The sequence below is a fragment of the Mastigoproctus giganteus genome, chromosome 1 (genome assembly GCF_048544385.1).
Source record: "Mastigoproctus giganteus isolate SK-2022 chromosome 1, ASM4854438v1, whole genome shotgun sequence".
NCBI lineage: Eukaryota > Metazoa > Arthropoda > Arachnida > Uropygi > Thelyphonidae > Mastigoproctus > Mastigoproctus giganteus.
In genome coordinates, this window is record NC_143575.1 from 277,722,217 (window position 1) to 277,741,786 (window position 19,570).

The 19,570-nt window shown below is 38.2% G+C and overlaps 1 protein-coding gene across 1 annotated transcript in view; it reads right to left on the minus strand.

The window, feature by feature from the left end:
• The window catches only part of Mo25 (calcium binding protein Mo25), a 206,060-nt gene extending 187,244 nt beyond the window's left edge, over positions 1 to 18,816 (minus strand). The window contains exon 1 of the mRNA XM_090386628.1: positions 18,662 to 18,816. The gene's annotated coding sequence lies outside the window, so the exon portion shown is untranslated. The remainder of the gene's footprint in view (positions 1 to 18,661) is intronic.
• Positions 18,817 to 19,570: the final 754 nt, after the last annotated feature.

Sequence of the window (19,570 nt, forward strand, 5' to 3'; positions counted from 1 at the left end):
TATAGAATACAATAAAGATCACGAAATCGAACCCTGAGTGACTCCACTAATAACATTAATCCACAACAAGCAGTGTCCATTAATTACCACTCTCTGTCTTCTCCTGCTTGACCATTCTTTTATCAATAACAGCAACTTTCCCTTAATGCTATACTGCTCCCAATTTGTACAGCAGCCCTTTGATTATCCCTAGTGAAACAGTAAAAACTTTCCTGAAATCCAAGTATATATATGATATCAAAATTATTTTTTGCATCCAATTCCTTTATGACCACAATGTAGTTTGTTGTTTGTTTGTTATTTGGTTTTTAGGAGCATTAGAAACTAAGGCCATATTGCTCCGGGATATGCGGTGGTCATTCCCTGACCTTTCCGCATCCTCCGTATTTGGTGGTGACGGGCTCGAACCCCGGTCTAATCAAGAAGCGTGTGCTATGCACTGCTGCTCCTTCCCACCTGGCTACGGAGGCACCCCACAATGTAGTATCCAATCAGATTGGTCAGGCAAGATTTCCTCTTAACAAACCCATGCTGTGTCTGAACTAGTCTTGTCTACATGAACTTGCATTGCTTCTTTAAACAGTGACACCATTTCTTTACCAGGAACAGAAGTTCCGGGTCTATAATTACTCGTGTCACCCTTTGATCCCCTTTGTGAATTGGGGATACATTTCCACATCTTCAGTCCGTGGAAATCTATTTATACATCCAAGATGCCTTTCTTATGTTATATTTTAACAATTTCTCTTCCATTTGCCTCAAGTTATTACAAAGCCATTTAGATCCGTGTTAGAGTTTGAAAAACTTCTATCCTCGACTTCTGTACAGAATTCCTCATGTTTGAATGTAGATACAAAATATTCATTCAATTTGTCAGCTATCACAGGAAGATCATCAACAATTAATGATTGATTAACAATTGACAACGGATGAATCAGATCGGTCCATTTAACATAGACAGTTCAACTATTGATGATCCTGTCAAGTAGCTGATAAACTGAATGAGTATTTTGCATTTACATTCATACATGAGGAGTTATTCAAGGAAAGCAATGCCAGAAGTTTATCAAACTCTAAAAGGGTGCTAAGTGAGTTTGTAATAACTGAGAGCAAAGTGGAGGTAAAATTGTTGAAGTTAAACATAAAAAAGGCACCTGGAATCTATCCAGTTATATTGAAGGAAGCAGCAAGAGAAGTAAGCAAACTGTTAGCTATAATTATGAGAGCACCCTTAGAGTCGGGGTAGGTCCCCATGGACTGAAGATGAGCATATTACCCACAATTCACAAAGGGGGTGCAAAGGGTGACAAATAATTATAGACTTGTTAGTTTAACTTCTATTTCGGGGAAAATAATGGAATCACTGGTTAAAGAAACATTGTGGGATCATCTAGACAAGACTGCAGTAATAAGTCAGACACAGCATGGGTTTGTTAAGAGGAAGTCTTCTGTGGCCAATTTCACTGGATACTACAATGTGGTCAGAAAGGAACTGGATGCAAAAAATAATTTTGATATCACATACTCGGATTTCAGGAAAACTTTTGATACTGTCGTACCTGGAAGACTACTGGGCAAAACGGAGCAGTATGGCATTAAAGGCAAGTTGCTGCAATGGATAAAGGGATGGTTGAGTGGGAGAAGGCAAAGAATGGTAATAAATGACACTACTCTAAGAGGACTAACGTTATTAGTGGAGTCCCCCAGAGTTCGGTGCTGGTCCCATTGTTGTTTTGTATATTTATTAATGATATTGATGAAGGTATATCAAACATAACAGTAGGAGCCAGTAAGAGCTAGTAGGAGCCAGACTTGTTCAAAGCCGCTAAGTGGATTTTTCTTATTTATTGATTTGAAATTATTGTTTTTCTAAAACTTTTGATTTAAATTTAGTAGTATAGCATTATTTTGTGATTTTCTGATTAATCTGGTGTATTTATTCTTTACTCGGCCCTGTAATTGCATAAAAGTATCGGTAAGGGTATCAAATCCACGTGTTACAAGCTGCAACTCTGCTGAACGAGGTTTTTTAGCCATATTTAGCTGCTTTATTGAATACTTTTTACATCAAATTATTTTCTGTAAGTAGCTTATGACCTAATAAGGATCGTTAGTTTATTCTGAATCGAGACAGCGAGATTTGAAAGTTAATTAATACTTAAGTGTCCGTAGATTTACTGTTCGTAACTTGCCGCCTATGTCATACGATACGCTATATACCGAACTAGATAGCGTTAGTATCGTATAGGTTATAATATTGTCAGTTGATCGGTGGAATCTATTAAACTTGCTGAACTTTGTTGTCAATTAAATTGTACTTTTAACTAAATACATATAACGACTTAGATTACAAACGTAACATAATTAATTAATACATAACTGATACGGAAGTTATATAAAGTGAACTCGTAGATAATTAATACTTGACACTGAAAAATATATATACCGTTATAACAGTGTTGGGATACAAGTTTAGGGTTATAATTTTGAACTGAAATTGAAATTTTATTGAAATTAATAGAAATCATGACTCAGACCAGAGCAGCAAAGCAAAAGGCTCAAGCTAATGGAAGTGCTGTGGCTCAGAGTAGAACTGAGGGGGGCAGTTGTCCTCTGACTCACAGCCTTATAAAATGCACTGTTTGCTTGATGTTTGCAGAGCAATCGGGTACAGGACATGATATTGCCATGGGGGATGTCTTTGTGTGTGCGCGCGATGCAAGGAGTGTATCGAAATCAGGCAACAATTCAGCATTGTTATGGGCCTATATGAGAGCTTGAAGGACAGGGTGGATGCCTTCGAAGGAACTAAATTGAGGGGCCCATCAAGCTCTCAGCTGCCCACATCAATGCCAGAGCCTGCACTTGATCGTCAGGAAACACAGCGCCAACCCCCAAGGCCGAATGCACTGGTCCCACAGGAACTAGTAGTTGTTGGTGACTCTATTGTCAGGGAAACGGGGAACATGCATTGTAAAAAGGATAAGTGGAACAGGACCAGGGTATGTCTGCCAGGGGCAAAGGTTGATGACGTTGTAGAGCAGATATCATCTTTTAGGTTCTTGAGGTTGTTACAGACATTCTCTCAGATATGCCAGACAAGCTGTACTTGCTACCTGGGAGTCTAAAACGCTCATGGAACTGATATTCAGGTGACACTCAAGTCAAGTAGACCCAATTTCGGCGAAGTCCGGACGGTCTGTGACAGCCAAATCCTCTGCTTGCACCTTCACGATAGTGGGACTGTTAGTAATCCTGGGTATAACCTCCATGCACAAGTACATGGTGGGTGACCACCCAGGTGTGAACCAACGTAAGCAAGGGTCGAGGTGTGGCGAGCACACCACATGGAGGAATGCCACCCCTCTATGTTACCAGGCAGTACTAGGTGGTAGATGACTCTCATCAACCGGTGAAATAACACCACTTTGCTTATTGAAGGCTCGAAGTGGTGGAACCCATGTTTAGTCTCTAGAGCTAAGGTCCGGTCAACCCTTCCATATCTCTTCCATCATGCAGTATGATTGATGACTTTTGAGGTTATGAAGAACGTCGTGGCGAGATCCAATATTCCTTACATTTCAAGGGTACAGCTCTAAAACTGTGTTCGCAGGCCGGCCGATAGTTAGTACACCGGACCGAACCTATTGCTAACTCTCTAGGAGGCTTCCGGATCAGATAGGGTATAATCTTGCTACCTCTACTCTGCCAGATAGTGACTGGAGGAAGTCCGAGTGTGTATGCGAGGAGCATTGTCGAGGCTACGTTATGTCAAGGATCTGTGTATATTCTTACCACATGTACGCCATATCCAAAAATTTCATTACTTCATACAGCATGTCCCACCCACTTTTTCTTACTATTGAATACACCATAAATTGTCAAACTAATAGAACAAGCTTATCTGCAAAAAGATCTAAACCTCCCAAGGACTTCCTAATTCATTTCACAAATATATGTGGTCTCAATTCTAATCTCAACGACATTCACACATGAGGAGTTATTCAGCAAGGGGAATGCCAGAGGTGTATTCAACTCTACCAGTAAGCTACAGAATCTTGAAATAACTGGGAGTAAAGTGGAGGAGAAACTGTTGAAGATAAACACAAGAAAGGCACCCAGGGTGGATGGGATCTATCCAGTTATATTAAAGGAGGCAGAAAAGGAAGTAAGCAAACCCTTAGCCATAATTATGAGAGCTTCCTTGGACTCAGGGAAGGTACCCATAGACTGGAAATGTGCAAATGTGACCCCAAATCACAAAGGAGGATCAAAGGCTGACACAAGTAATTATAGACCTGTGAGCTTAACTTCTGTTCCAGGAAAATTAATGGAGGCACTGGTTAAAGAAGCACTGCAGGATCATTTAGACAAGACTTCAGTTATAGCTCAGACACAGCATGGTTTTGCTAAGGGGAAGTCTTGCCTGACCAACTTGATTGGATAGTATGATGCAGTCACAAAAGAACTGGATGCAGGGAATAACTTTGATATTATATACTTGGATCTTAGAAAGGCTTTTGATACTGTTGCACATGGAAGACTGCTACACAAATTGGAGCAGTGTGACATTGGAGGCAAATTGCTGCTAGGGATAAAGGGGTGGTTGAGGGGGAGAAGACAGAGAGTGGTAATCAATGGACACTGCTCATCGTGGACTAATGTTATTAGTGGAGTCCGTCAGGGCTCAGTGTTGGGTCCATTATTGTTTTCTGTATTTATAAAATGATATTGATGATGGTATATCAAGCTTAATGTCCAAGTTTGCAGATGATACAAATGTTGGCAGGGTTGTCAAGGACACTACTGACACTATGCTGCTGCAACAGGATCTGGAAAGGTTGAGCAGATGGGCTGAGAGGTGGCAAATGAAGTTCAACATTGACAAATGTAAAGTACTACACATGGGAAACAGCAACCCCACAGCAACGTATCAACTCTGTGGTACTACACTGACAGTGGTAGAGAATGAAAAGGACTTGGGGGTGGTTGTGCAGGCAGTTATGAAGTTCTCTGAGCAGAGCAGACGGGCTGCAAGAGTAGCTCATAGAGTATTGTCAATGATATACAGGAATTGTTCCAGCAGGGATAAGGAAGTGATTATTCCATTGTATAAGGCAATGGTCAGGCCACACCTAGAGTACTGTATACAGGTCTGGAGGCCTCATTTCAAGAAGGATGTAGAGCTGCTGGAACGAGTACAGAGAAGGGCAACAAGATTAGTGAATGGAACAAAGGGGTGCTCTTACGAAGAAAGGCTTAAGTTTTGGAAATTACAGTGTCTGGAGACTAAGCACCAGCGAGGTGATCTGATAGAGGTGTATAAAGGCTTGAATGGTTTGAGCATGCTCAATGCTGATGGGATTCTTCCTCTAGCTCAGAAAAATCACCTGAGAGGGCATAAATTCAAATTGAGGAAAGACAGATGTAGGATAGATGTGCGGAAATTTGCCTTTAGCCAGCGGGTGGTTGGTTGGTGGAACAGACTTCCATCCCTTGTGGTGGAGGTTGATAGCCTAAATAAGTTTAAGGCTCAGCTGGACAGGTATTTTGAACGAACAGAGGGGTGAAGTGGAAGTGGCTTTTTTTTTTTTTTTTTTTTTGGCTGATGCTGCATAAGCTTGCTTTCTTGCATCAAATGCCTCTACTAATGCTAATGCTATGATTCCTTTCGCCTCAAAGGTGGTACTTGTGCATATGTCCATTCTGATATTCCCTGTCAGAGACTTGGCAATTTGGAATCTCCTCTCTTTGATCTTCTCTGGCTTAAAATCTCTCTACCTCATTGTGTCAAATTCATCTGTTGTCTCTACTGTTCTCCCAACTCCACTAATCACTTGGAGCTCTTTGACTTCCTCTCTTTGCAACTTGACTTTCTCTAGTCCAACTTTCCTAACAGTGAGGTAATTTTACTTGGTGATTTTAATGTTCACAACTCCAGCTGGCTTCCGTTTTCTAGTCACACCGACCCAGCAGGTCGAGATGCTGAGGCTTTTGCAATTACTAATGACCTAGCACAGATTGTTCATTTGCCTACAAGAATACCGGACAATCCTAACCATACAGCCAATACACTCAATCTTTTTTTCACAAACAACCCTTCTAAGTACACGGTTGAAGTGAGAGGTCCTCTAGGCACTTCGGATCACAACTTGGTGATTGTCTCTTCTCCAATGGAACCTTTACCTCATGGCTATTCCCAACCTCGTGTTGTTTGGCATTACAAGAATGCAAAATGGGATGACCTGCGAGACTTCTTTTCTTCTTTTCCTTGGTCGGATTACTGTTTCAAAACTTCTGATGTCAACGTTTGCTCAGATCGTGTCAGTGAAATTATTCTTGTAGGAATGGAATCCTTTATCCCACACTCCACTTTAAAATCTCGTCCTTTATCTAAAACTTGGTTTTCCAATAAATGTGCTAAGGCTGTTCAAGAGAAGAATGTTGCATACTGTAATTGGCTTGTTTCCAATTCTTCAGTTTCTTTTTCTGCCTAAACCAAAGCTTGCAATAATTGTAAATCAGTTATTAATCAGTCCAAACTAGATTTTGAAGAGGCTAAGAGTAGAAAACTTGCTTCTTACCCTAATGGTAGCCGAGCAATCTAGCCTCTTGCCAAAGCTAATGGCCGCAAATTTTGCCCACCTCTGCTCCCATCTCTATCAAAACCAAATGGTTCTATTATCACTCCAGCCAAGGTTTTTACTCATTTTACTTCCAATTCATGTATTAATGATCTTGGAAAAACCCCTCCCACCCCTGATGGTAGTTACTTTTTTGTGTAAATTTGGTTGTTAACAGGAGAGACTGCTACAGGGATGGGATATACTTAAATAGAAAGGGTGCAAGAATATATGCTGATGCTATTGAGGCAGTGTTAGGTGGGTCGGAAAACTGCTAGCTTTTCAACCCTGCCAATTGCAGATGAAAGTGATTCTTGCACTGCTTCTATTGGAATGAGCAACAGCAGCCTGGAAAACAAGATGCAGGGTATTTCTGAGACTGCTGGGAGTCATTGTGGTACAAGTAAAAACATGTGTTGTGTTAGGGTAGCTAAGAATAGGAACAGGTGCATGTATACTTGCGTGTATACCAATGCTAGGAGTTTGGTAAATAAATTTGATGAATTTGAGGTATTGCTCAGAACAACAAAGGCAGATATTGTTGGGATATCAGAAATGTGATGTCACAAAGATACAAGGAATGCAGAACTGGAATTTGGGGAGTACAATGTGTACAGGAAGGATAGACAAGACAGGAAAGGAGGGGTTATGCTATTAAGAAACACAATAAAATCCAAGGAAGTGAAGCCAGTCGACATTGTTGGACAGCGCAGTGTCGAGTCAGTTTGGTGTTACATAAGTATTGGGAGATCAAAATTGAGAGTAGGAGTGTGTTATAGGCCTAATGACTCTGATGAGTATAATAAGAAACTGTACGGGGAAAAGAGTGGGCCAGTAAATCAGAGTCTTATAATGGGGGATTTTAATTTCCCAGATATTGACTGGCATTTGTTGGATTTAATGGATGATTGTTTTCTACATCAGCATGTTCGATAGGCAACTAGAGGGAGTAATACTCTCGATCTGATTATCAGTACTGATTCTTCATGCATTAAGAATGTGCAGATAAAGGAACCACTAGTTGGCAGTGACCAGTGTGCTGAAGTGGGATTTACTCAAAGAGGTAACTACCATCAGGGGGTATAGGGAAGGGTTTTTCCTTTCGTAAAGGTGCCTACGGAGGTCTGAGACAGTATTTAAATTCTATACGGTGAGACCAACTAATGATGTTACCAACAACAAATTTAAAATGGGAAGCATTCAAAGAATCAATCTTGGAAGCTACCAGGCTTTACATACCAACTAAAAAATATTGTTCAAGGTTTAGGCCTAAATGGATGTCAGATTAATTGAGACTACTGGCAGAAAAGAAGAATATTGTGTGTGGGATGCATATAAAGTATCAGGTGAAACAGAAGCCTATTACAAGTATAAACTAGTCTGTAATCAAGACACAAAGGAGGTTAGGCAGTCAAAGGCAGATTATGAGAAATATTTGCAAAGGATGCAAAGAAAAACAGCAAGAAGTTCTTTACTTATGTAAACTCTAGAAGGAAAGTGATGAATCAGATTGGTCCATTGGATATTGATGGTTCAACTGTTGATTCTACATTCACCCATGAGGAATTATTCAGTGAGGGGAATGCCAAGGTGAGTTAAACTCTGGTAGTGAGGTAGATGATTTTGTAATAACTGAGAAGAAAGTAGAGGAGAAATTGTTGAAGATAAACATAAAAAAGGCACCCGGTGTAGACGGAATCTATCCAGTTATATTTAAGAAGGCAGTAAAGGAAGTAAGCAAACCCTTAGCCATAATTATGAGAGCTTCTTTGGACTCGGGAGAGGTACCCATGGTACCTCTCCCGAGGTACCATGCATTTGCACATCTCCAGTCCATGGTACCCATGGACTGGAGATGTGCAAATGTGACCCCAATTCACAAAGGAGGATCAAAGGCTGACACAAGTAATCATATCAGTACCTGTGAGTTTAACTTCTGTTCCAGGAAAATTAATGGAAGCACTGAAGGATCATCTAGACAAGAATTCAGTTAGAGCTCAGAGACAGCATGGTTTTGTTAAGGGGAAGTCTTGCCTGACCAATTTGATTGGATACTATGATGCACAAAAGAACTGAATGCAGGGAATACCTTTGATATTATATACTTGGATCTTAGAAAGGCTTTTGATACTGTTGCACATGGAAGACTGCTGCACAAATTGGAGCAGTGTGGCATTGGAGGCAAATTGCTGCTAAGGATGAAGGGGTGGTTGAGGGGGAGAAGACAGAGAGTGGTAATCAATGGACACTGCTTATCGTGGACTAATGTTATTAGTGGAGTCCATTATTGTTTTCTGTATTTATAAATGATATTGATGATGGTATATCAAGCTTAATGTCCAAGTTTGCAGACGATACGAAGGTTGGCAGGGTTGTCAAGAACACTACTCACACTATGCTGCTGCAACAGAATCTGTAAAGGTTGAGCAGATGGGCTGAGAGGTGGCAAATGAAGTTTAACATTGATAAATGTAACGTACTACATATGGCAAGCAGCAATCCCAGAGTGACATATCAACTCTGTGGTACTACACTGACAGTGGTAGAGAACAAAAATGATCTTGGCGTAATTGTGCAGGCAGATATGAAGTTTTCTGAGAAGTGCAGACGTCCTGCAAGAGTAACTCATAGTCTCTCGTCAATGATATACAGGAATTTTTCTAGCAGGGATAAGGAGGTGATTATTCCCTTGTATAAGGCAATGGTCAGGCCACACCTTGAGTGCTGTATACAGGTCTGGAGGCCTCATTTTAAGAAGGATGTAGAGTTGTTGGAACGAGTACAGAGAAGGGCAACAAGATTAGTGAATGGGACAAAGGATTGCTCTTAGGAAGAAAGGCTGAAATTTTGCAAATTACAGTGTCTGGAGACTAGGCACCTGTGACATGATCTGATTGAGGTGTATAAAGCCTTGAATGGTTTGAGCATGCTCAATTCTGATGGGATTCTTCCTCTTGCTCAGAATAATCACCTGAGAGGGTATAAATTCAAATTGAGGAAAGACAGATGTAGAATAGATGTGTGGAAGTCTGCCTTTAGCCAGCAGGTAGTTGGTTGATGGAATAGACTTCCATCCTTTGTTGTGGAAGTTGATAGCCTAAATAAATTTAAGGCTGAGCTGGACCGGTGTGTGGAACGAACAGAGGGGTGAAATGGGATCGGTTTTTTTTTTTTTTGGCTGATGCTGCATAAGCTTGCTTTCTTGCATCATATGCCTCTACTAATGCTAATACAAAATGGGATGATATATGATTTTTTTTTCTTCTTTTCCTTTGTCGGGTTACTGTTTCAAATCTTCTGATGTCAATGTTTGCTCAAATTGTGTCAGTGAAATTATTCTTGTAGAGATGGAATCCTTTATTCCACACTCACCTTAAAATCTCGTCCTTTATCTGAACTTTGGTTTCCAAATAAATGTGCTAGGGCTGTTCAAGATAAGAATGTTGTGTATCGTAATTGGCTTGTTTCCAAATCTCCAGCTTCATTTTCTGCCCAAGCTCACAACAATTGCAAAGCAGTTATTAATAAGTCCAAATTTGATTTCGAACAGTCTAAGAGTAGAAAACTTGCTTCTTGTCCAAATGGTAGCCTAACATTTTGGTTTCTGGCCATAGCTGTCGGCTGCAACTTTTGCCCATCACCATTCACACCACTATTGATAAATGTTTTTTGCAGCAAAACATACAAGAGGCAACCAGAGAGTTAATAGTCTTGTTCTAGTTATCAGCAGTGATTATTCGTGCATTAAGAATTTGCAGATAAAAGAATCACTAAGTCGCAGTGATCACAGTGCACTGATTGGGATTTACTTAAAGATATAATTACCATCGTGGTAAAAGGAAGGATTTTTAGTTCCATAGAGGTGACTACAGTGGTCTCAGACAGTTTTTAAATTCTGTACAGTGGGACCAACTGAAGATGTTACCAACAGCAAACTGATTGGAAAGCATTCAAGGAATTAATTGTGGAAGCTACTAGGCTTTTCATGCTGATTAAGAAATATTGCTCAAGGTTTAGACCTAAATGGATGTCAGATAAACTAATGAGACTCGTGGCAGAGAAATTATCAGGCAACAGAGTAGCCAGATATAAGTTAGTCTGTAATCAAGTCACAAAGGAAATTAGCAAGCAAAGGCAGATTACGAGAAATCTTTGGCAAAGGATGCTAAGAAAAACAGCAAGGATTTCTTTACTTATATAAACTCTAAAAGGAAGAGGATGAATCAGATTGGTCCACTTGATATCGATGGTTCAACTGTTGATGTTGCTGCTCAGAAAGCAAACAAAAAAACACCCCCATGATCCTGAACTGGATATCATCATCATTATTATCATAATCCTCTCTCTCTCTCTCACAGGGTAATAGGAAAATTTTTTTTAATGGCCGGTGCAGCATAAGCCTCAGGCTTCCTTGCACCATATGGCTAATAATAATAATAATAAAATCCCACATCAGCACATTGTGAACACTGCCCATCTAGTGAGTACTTTATTTGCAGATTCTTAATGCATGAAGAATCGCTGCTGATCATCAGATGAAGAGTATTACTCTCTCTCGTTACCTCTCTAACATGCTGCTGTAAGCGTGCGACTGAACCACCCACAAGTTCCAGTCAGTATCTAGGAATATCTAATTCTGCATTCCTTATATCTGTGTGACAGCAGGTCTGTGATAGCTCAGCAATATCCTACCTTTAATGTCTTGGCCAGCACTTCAAATTCATCAAATTGATTTACTATACTGCTAGCACTGGTGTACATGCAAGTACACATGCACCTGTTCTTACTCTTAGTTATACTAACACAGCCCATGTATTTACTTGTTCCATGATGACACCCAGCAATCCTTGAAATTCCCAGCACCTTGCTTTCCAGGTTGTTGCTCATTCCAAAAGCTGTGCAAGATAACTGATAATATTTGGTCCATATTTGGATGCAATATTTGAAATTGCTAATCTCATGTCATCTTCTGGAATGCTGTTTTGTTTTTATAGCTGTTAATAGAAACAAACCTCACATAAATATGCAGACACGAAAGGTGTCTACATACTTATTGCTATTTTCAATAATTCTGGATATTCATCTCAAAGAGAAAGCCAAAATTTATCACAAATAAATTTTGAAATGAGCACATAATGCTTCGTCAGACAACAGGTCGATAAGATCTTCCTTTTTGCTCAATGGTAATTTCGGGACATAAAGAAATTTCAAAAGCAAAGGGATCACAAATCCAAAACATTTTTTTCTGGAGATACATAATCACATTGCAAAATTCTTAATTAGCATTGTTAGGTGGATGGAAATGACATTCCTAAATTATAAAATGTCAATATCATTGCTATTAACAAAATCAGAAAAACATGGGAACATTTCAGTATTATTACACTCAAATTGAGTTTTCCAAAGGTTTAATTTATTTTTAAATACTTCTGAGTATTAATATATTTGTTCCCTGTCCTTGAAGGTTCCCTGTCCTAGCTAAATTTTCCAAGCAAGCCATTTTTTAATTGTAAACAATTGAGCAAGGTTCTGATCTGATAAAAACAATAAAACTTCATGTTTGAAGCCAAAAAGACGTCACAACACTTTACCACTGGACAACCACCTCACTTTCGTATATAAAAGAAGCATTTTATAAGCAGATCCCATTTCATTTCAAAGTATAATGAAAAGTCTGCTATTTAAGCTTCTACTTTCAGTAAAGTTGATCACACTTACTGCATCTTTCAAAACTTTGTGCAAATCAGTTTGCATTTCCTTCGCTACTAATACTGCCCTATGTATAATGCAATGATTAAAAACTATAATTGGAGCAATTTCCTTTACTTTGCCTTTTAAACCTTTATTTTTTCCTGTTAATGCAGTCATCAGTACAAATTGCAACACAGTTGTTCCACGTTAGATTACTTGTTTGAAAGAAAATATTTATAACTTCAAAAATCTTCTGGCCCATTGTTCCTCCTTCCAAAGCTTTGCAAAATACAAATTCCTCCAAAATATCCCCCTCGTAGCAGTATCCAACATATACAATAAGTTGAGCAAGGTTTGAAATATCTGTGGATTCATCTAACTATATTGCAAAAATTGGACTATCTCTCAATCAATTTAATAAATTGAATTTTATGTTGTCCTACAACTGTAATACGACTCTACACTGTGTTTCTGGACAAGGAATGGTTTTTAAATCATTGCTGTTATTTTCTCCATGCATAATTGAAATAATTTTTATTGCAAACAAGGAGAATGCACCGAATTACGAAGCAGAATAAAGCTTGTGTGCAACCAAGGCTGACAGAACACGATAAGCCTGGTAAGCAGGGCATAGGAGCACCAATGTCTGGGAGTGCCGAAATTCAAAATTTTTATCATCATAATATTTAATAAAAGTATCTCAAGGGTGCCAAATACATTTCAGCCTAGGGGCACCAAAAACCATAACCCACACCTGCGTGCAACCCTTGCTATGTATATTTACTGCTATATTCACACCTCTGGCCTTTAGGCAATTTGAGAATTTCTGCTGTAGGAAGCACAAATTAAGAGCTAAAGAAGGGATTAATTGAGTAGTACTTCACAGTACTACTCAGAATTTGATTAGTACTGAGAGGTACATATTAATACATACTGAGAAGTCGCACTAGTCAGCTGCTTTTTGTCCATAGCCAGTGAGCAAATTGAAGCGTATTCACAACACAGTGGGCAGTAGGGTTCAATCGTATCTCAGACTTAGTTTGAATAGCAAGGTCTAGGTGTAGACCTAGAGTATTGAAAAAGTAATTTTAACAACGGTTTTTAGCTTTTATGTACACAAACAATAAATTTATTTAAAAATTTCCGCGACCCCATTAATATATCCCGCGACTCCTCTGGGGGTTGCACCCCCACAGTGTAAGGAACAAACGGGTGCTCTTACCAACAAATTTCGGTGCCTTGGAGATCCAATTGAGATGTTTAAGACCTTGAATGGATTAAGTAAGCTCAATGCATGTTGATGGCATTCTTCCTTTTGCTGAGACTACATGTGCAGAATAGTTATGTATGGAAGTTTACCTTCAGCTAACAGTTGATTGTTGGAATAAACTTACATCTTGGAGGAAATGAGGTGTACTGTGATTGAAGTATATAAAGCAGTGAGGGAGGGAGGATAAATTGAACACTGGAATGGGTCATAAATACGGAGAAAAAAGTAACACTGACCTCAGGAAGCTTAGTCAACATGCCGTTGACCAATGGAATAACTGCATTCCTGGGCGGTTCAGGTTGACAGTCTAGACTGGTAATTTTTTTGGCAACAAAAGTAGTATGATAAAATAAACAGAGGTTGTGTTTACAATTTTTTTTCTCTTTTGGGTTTTTTTTTTTACCTTGTATTTTTTGACCTTTACTAATACCAGTACAAGGCTGATCCCTTGTGCATTTGCTTTGAACTTCTGTTAATGTAATGCGAGTCAAATTATCATAAATCTTTGTTTTATTTTAAAAATACAGCAATAATCTGATTTGCAAATATTTAATTTCAAAAACTTTTGATCTTATGAAGAATTTATAACAATAGCAATTTTATCTATATATTCAAAACCAATTTTATGAATTTTTCAACATCAGCAACTCCACAAAACTTCTGAATGCAAAAGGAATGAGAATGAAATACGTTTACCTTTATATATATTTATGTGTATGATGTACATTTTTTTTTTTTTTGCAAATTAATGTTGCTACTGTTGTTTCATTTCTTGTAAATTTGGCATACAAAATGTTTTAGCTTTTCTTATCATATAACACAACACCACACCATTATTAAAGAACTGGGAAATATCAAAAAAGAAAGAAATTTAAAAATAAATGCAGGATAAATTTTCAAATCCATCTAAAGCTATCTGCAGTCAAACCACTGCCAAATTTCAGTATACCTTATGGATGGTGCATCAGTTTGCCTGCCACTACATAACATAATGCTGTACTGCACTTTATTGTTACTGTGATAACAGACCTACAAAAGTGATCATATTCAAAGTAAAGTCATCACATAGTACTGCTGATTCTGCTGGAACAAACGTCTTGGTGCCTACATATTTATGGAGAGACACTGCCTAAGCAATGTATACTTGAACTAGAATGTGCAAAAGATGCTGGCTGAGTATGAAAACAAGATTCTTCAGTTTGGAAATTTGTACTTAAGGAAGAAATTGTGTTTTGATCTTGGACAGATGGGTAATATAGACCATGTTCCATCAAACAAAACTCTAAACACTAAAGGTTCTAAAACCATCACAATTAAAACTTGAGGCCATGAGGAAACCTGCTATACTGTTATTTAAGTGTGAAAACCTATATGGCAATTTCTCGCGTAACACGGCTTCAAACAGCACAGATTTCACTATAACACAGTTTTCAATTAAGTTTAAGTCGAAAATTTACTGTAGATATTAAAACTCATTCAATAGCCTAGACAGGTATTATACATATATGCTGCGGTGCCAACTCTATTGTCTACCATGCACATGTGACAATAGCTCCCTTCAGGCGGTCAGCTGCAACGTGCAACAGTGTTCAGTATTCTTAATTCCATCCTGACAAGACGACATAATAGTTTTTCAAACTTTTCATTTCAAAATTTATTTTTTACCCCTTTAAATACGATCGAAAATATATCTGCATCTTGGCTAGAAATCACTGCCAACAACATGCATTCTGTTTGGCAGCACATTTTGCCCCATTTGGTAAATGATTTCACTGGTTTTGAATTGCAAGTTCAGATAATTTCCGAAGACATTGTGAAGGTCGGAAAAGATTTGGGATTTGAAACTTTGGACACTGCCAATGTAAGTGATTGCACTGACTCACATGCAGACACTTACATTGGCAGAGACTGCATTGACTCACATGCATATGACACAACTCTCCTTGAAATGGATGAACAAACTGCATATGCAGAAGAGGAAAACAATTCTGAAGTGGATAACACTAAAGTGCCACCAAAACAATCTTAAACAGAAGAACTGTAGAAAGTTTTTTGGGGGATTGACATGGCCTGCGAGGCGATTAAGAATGGAGATCGGAATGTTGAACATAGCATTGCGATACTGCAAATTTTACAAGATGGGATTCGATGCTACAAAGATTTGTATGCCGAGAAAAAGAAGAGCCGGCTTCACCAGACTTTATTTATTAAAATACCTAAATTGCCAATTTTTTGCCAACTGCTTTTTTCTCATCTCTCATGATGTTACCTTTTCATTAATAAAATTTTTGCAATTTTTTTTAAATTTCAAATCCTTTTAATTGGCAAATTGTTTATAGATTTATTATAATTTGTTTGTAGACTGTTTCTCTGGTACGCATTCAATTAAAACCCATTATAATTATACCTCAATTAGCGTGGTTTCGGTACCAATTATCAGTGCTATGCAGGGTATTGTTGTACTGTTATTTAAGGGAGGCAATTCTATGCTGATGGCACAAAATTGCCTCCCTTTTTAATATTCTAAAGGAAGACAATGTGCAGAGATGTCCACGAGGAATTTTCATCCATGTTTGTAATAAATAATGAAGGGATGAAAAGTGAATGATCAAGACATTCTGGTGACCTTCCAGTTTCAGAAGGTTGGTTGGTTGGGGATTTATTTGGCGCATCAGCATCTATGGCCATAGTGCGCCAAGTTCCAGAAGGAAGTGGAAAGTTGCTGGAGAGGTCTTCATCCTGCAGTGGATTGAAAATGGCTGATGATGATGGATTACACATGTTTTGTAGATTTCATGTATAAGACAGAATGAAGTAATCATTATTTATTTATTTCAGAATTTGTATTTCAAATATATGCAATAAAATATTTTTTTACAAATTCTCCTTTTAAAACCTGGGTGCATCTTACCACCTGGCAAATATGGTATATGCAATGCAATTCTAGGCAATCACTAACGTCTCCTCTCACAACAAATGAAACTAAAAAAAAAAAAAAAAAAAAATCAACTGCAGAAAACATCACTACAAAATAAAATTTGTTTAATTAATGCCAGTGCCTGACAACACTACAACCCACAAGACTTATTCGTCGCAAATCCTATAAAAGGTGCAGCAGTGAAACTATAAATTCTGTCCTCTGGCCAGATTGCTAAATGCGCTCCCACATGATCTTTTAACAACCCTATCAAAACAGCTTGGGTTACCTGACTGATCGACTCTCCTCAGGCATGGCAGACCTGGTGGTATGATAGTTTGTCCACTAAAAAGACACGCCAATACTTTGATACACTTTCAGTAGACTCCGTTCTAGGTGTAGATTATACTAAGTATAATCTAAAATTAATACGTAGATTATACTAAGTATAATCTACTTATTAATTTTATTATGAAACAACAGGGATTACCTTGATTTTAGATATAGGAAGCTTCTTTTCCAACCAACTTTCCTAGTCCAATGCACTAATAATTCTTTGGGAAGGTGATATCAATTTTACAAAACATGTGGGACATCTTCCCCACTGTCAGAACCGTAGTGTTCAGACCCCCCCCCCTCCGGTCTCAACATTGAGCTCTCAAGACTTCTGTCTTCAAGCGCCATACTTCTGGTGTTTGAATAGAGCATCATGTTCACAGGAATAGAGCAACTCACAACTCAGAATTGTGAGTTGCTCTATTCCTGTGAACATGACACCTCGAAAAGTTCTAGTCCGACTTAAGAAATGTAGAGAATAATCCCCCCATTAAACTTTTTAGACCCCTAAATTTAATTCTAATGTCAAGCTACAGGACCGAAGAAAATAATCAGTCCATATTTATTAAGCAGTTTAGACCTTCAAAATTTAATTTTATGTCAATCCACGTAATGGTTTCCTTGCTGCCAGAGGTATGGTGTTTGAAGACAGAAGTCTTAAGTGCTCAATGCTGAGACCGGGGTCTGAACACTACGGTTCTGACAGTGGGGAAGATGTCCCACATGTTTTGTAAAATTGATATCGCCTTCCCAAAGAATTATTAGTGCATTGGACTAGGCAAGTTGGTTGGAAAAGAAGCTTCCTATATCTAAAATAAAGGTAATCCCTGTTGTTTCATAATATAATAGAATATAGGAATTATCAAGCACTTAAAAGCTCTCTATTATCAAATCTATTACTTTTTAATGTACCAGTATCTTTAAAGTGTGGAGCTTTTTGAAGTTAACCAAAATTTACAATATTGATTGATGTCCTTTCCAGACAATTCTGAAAGTAGTTTAAATCTTGAATCAATTACAAAGAAACAAAAAAGGATTAAATGTACCAGGGGAATATGGCCCGTTTAACCATGCGTATAAGTGTATGTGCACAAGTGTTCCTAGATCTATCTAAAAAACACTCAAAAACTTGAACAACAAAGAAATTACCCACGTGCACAAAGGCATCTATTCAATCATTCTATCCAATCTGTTCTACTGAAAAAATGAATGAGGTACTATTCAGTAAAAAAAAAAAAATTCGTATCTAGCTAAAAATGCCGAAGTGGTACGCATTGGAAACTAACAATCTGTTTTCAAATAAGAGTGCAAACTGTGGATGATTTTCTGCTCGTTCACCACGAACCTCTTGTAATGAATTATATACAACTTCATTTTTACGATTTCCTTAGTGATTTCTAGTCACACGGTAGCATTAGCTTGGATTTAAAACTGCGCAAGTTTCATGACACTTAGGGAAAAGCCAAAAAAACAAAAAAAAAATCCTTCAGAAAGGTGATCAATATAATAAACCTACACTGGTTTTACATATAAGAACGTCAGCGAACAAGGCTGTCACATTTGATCCCGATGCTGTTGTTCAATAAATAACAATGCTCAAGTTTGAAATTAAATTTTATTACCTTCACACTACCTACAAGAACAATATGTACACATCACAAGGTCATTTACATGGAATAGTACTGTTATGCAATTTAATTTCGAGAAATTAATATCAAAAAATGATTGTTTACAACAATGCAGCAAAAATACTATCATATACATTCTCGAGTTCATAGGTTTTGTTTTCTTTTGTTTTCACGTGGTAATCAATTAATAACATACCTGAAATTAAAACTCTGTGTTTTACTCAGCAAAATGACGTTCGATCGATATCTCTTTACTTCTCTCCAACTTGGTATGGAGAAGTTGCTACAATAGCATTAACACGTTAGTTGATAGCTGCCACAGCCACCACTTCAAACACTCGAGGTTTCGTCTTCGAGCACCCCTGCCAACTTTATGCTATGACGTCATTGAAAACAAATGCGCACACTCGGAAGCATGACATCATCCGAAACACGGCTTCCTGTTTACAAATAGACAATAAAAAAAAATTAAATGGGCAACAGATCTCTCCTCCGTTACGATGGATACTCTCACAAAATAACTTTTGGCAAAAACCAAAGAAATTATCTTTCCCTCTGACCATTAATAATATAATATACTATTTTCACTGTTATTTTATTTGGTTATTTTACTACCTTTATATAGGAATCGCATGTGTGTGTGTATGTCAAAGCAACTAAGGCTATGAGGGTACCAGGAATTACGCCTCTGTAAACTGCGCAATTCTGTGGTCTGTTTGCCTATTTACTACAAGAAACCCCCGAGTTGCTGCGAGAAAAAAGCCACTGCCCTCACTAAGAACTGACTCACTCGCTCACGTTGTAAAAAAAAAAAAAAAAGCCCATGAAAATTAATCGCATCATTGACATGTTTTGAACGAGACATTTTCCACACGGTTCTATAGTTCTGTAGTTGTATGTCCCACCACAAGCTTAGGAAAATTCCCATTCATTTCAATGACAATCGCTGTTCAGGCAGGCTGCGAATATAGCAACTTTTTACTCTCAGTTTAAATCGAGCAAAACGTTAGGAATCATTGTCATTCTTTGGGAACCATTGCACATAGGGCCGGCCTTAGGCCGATTGGGCCCAACCGGGCCCGGCGCTTGACAGAGAAATTAAAAT